The sequence below is a fragment of the Drosophila rhopaloa genome, unplaced genomic scaffold (genome assembly GCF_018152115.1).
Source record: "Drosophila rhopaloa isolate 14029-0021.01 unplaced genomic scaffold, ASM1815211v1 contig_167, whole genome shotgun sequence".
Classification (NCBI taxonomy): domain Eukaryota; kingdom Metazoa; phylum Arthropoda; class Insecta; order Diptera; family Drosophilidae; genus Drosophila; species Drosophila rhopaloa.
In genome coordinates this window covers 3,734,291-3,736,329 of record NW_025335047.1, presented here as the reverse complement: position 1 = coordinate 3,736,329, position 2,039 = coordinate 3,734,291, and positions in this window count along the sequence as shown.

Below are 2,039 nucleotides of genomic sequence, written 5' to 3'. Positions count from 1 at the left end.
CCGAGAATCTGAGGATCGTAACCGAAATTTAAAAAGTTGTTATCTATGAAAAGATTAAAAAATGACCGGCAGTTACAAGGAAGCAAAATCTACAAGGAAAATATACTTCTCATTGGTGCCCAACTAAAGAAGTGATAGTCATGATCCAATTTAGATATTTTTAGGATTGTGCCCTAAAATATCGCTGTTGTCCAAAGACAACAATTACATTAAACTATTTTAGTCTTTATAAAAAAATTCGACCACAACTTTATACATTTCCAAAAATTCGAAAATATCGATTACGCTTTATAATCATGTATAATCTTTTAAGGTATTTTCAAAACTAAACAGGTGATATATTTTTAAAGCTATACTAACAATAAACTATAACTTGGCATTGACAGCTTATACTAAAGTTTCTGAATAAAATTCATCACTTCAGAACCGACCCAATTTAAAATAAGCCATAAAGATGTTGTCCCACCGATAAGCTTGGCAACATGAGGTCGATTTATCGCTAATTTAATTTGGGGAGCTGCATTGGCCGCCCACTGGGCATTCATGGATTGCAATCGGCCTTTGGGGTAACTCATCCACTCAGGCATTCATCCATGCATCCATCAGTCCTTCCATCCATCCGCCCGTCCAGTCATTTGTCGCTTGAGCCGCCATTACAACCGCATTCGAATTCACATTCGCATTCCCAATCCCAATCCCATTCCCATTTGAATCGACTAGCATCGAATTGCATTTGGCCGGAAATTGCATGAGCCCGATTGCTATAATTAAAACTAACTAGCGTTGATTTAGCCAAGATGTTCCACTGAGGTCGGCGGTTTGGCCGGATCGCCTTCCTGTCTTGTCTTCATGCCTTGTCTTTCCTTGTCTTGAGCAGGCGGCGATGCGGTTTTGTTAAAATTACATTTGCTAAAGTTTTATCGCAGCTGCGGCAGTGGCGAAGGCAGTGCCATGATATCAGCGCTGTAATTAATTGCGGCCGCTGCATTTCGGGGTGGCCATGGCAATTGTGGCGTGCAAATTAAAAGCCAGCAGGCAGAAGCTTGTTCTGCGAAAAAGTTGAGGCAAACAAACACTTTGAAACCAGAACAGAAAACAAAAAACGGGGAAAAACCACAAAAAAAGAGGCGCCAGCCAATGACAACCCGGGGGGGAAATGTGTTTGATCGGGGGGTCGAGGTAAGTAAACAGCAACAGGGGCGAAGGGAAGGGGCAGGAGGCAGCTGTAACCAGATCCTGAACCATCGATGGAAGACGAATAAAAATAGGAGTACGTATAATAATAAAAAGCGGGCAAACCGCGAAATATATTGTTGGCAATTTACGGTTGGCATAGGACGAATACAACAAACCTGGGAAAACACAGAGGAAAAATTATATCAAAATTACAAATACTTGTAAAAGTATTTTCAGTAGAAATTTGTGTTTTGTTTAAAATTGTTTTTACAGTGATTACAAAATTGTTTTTTGATGAAAAATAAATCTGAAAAAAATGTGTTTTAAAGATGTTACTCAGAAGAAAATTCAAAACTAACTACTGTTTTGGAAAAATAAAAAAAAAAGTATCGATGAAACTATCATATATGAAAAGTCCTTATTTAAAATTTAATATCAAAAATCTAAAAAAAAAAAAGGTTTTTAAGGTGTATTTATTTAAATGACTAAATAAAGCTTACGTTAGGAGTTTCGTCCTTACAACTGATTTTATAATCAATAAATCTTTATCTTAAAATGTAGTCCTTACAATTTGGAAACTTTATACGAGATTCCAATTTTTCTCAGTGCACGCCCGCAGGCCCAGCGAACTGTCTTCGATTTCAAAGTGCTGCTCGCACTGTGGTTTCTGCAGCCGCTAATGGTGGTGCGGCATAAAGTGTGGTGGTGCGGAGGTGGTGCGTTGTAGTGGTGGAGCGGCGGCTGGAGTGTTGCCGCTGACAACAACAACAACAACAAGTGGAAGGCGAGAGGACAAAGCAGCCTAAAAGTGTCGCTGCAAATTGAGTGGGAAAGGCAACAAATCACATCAAAAACATATTTGA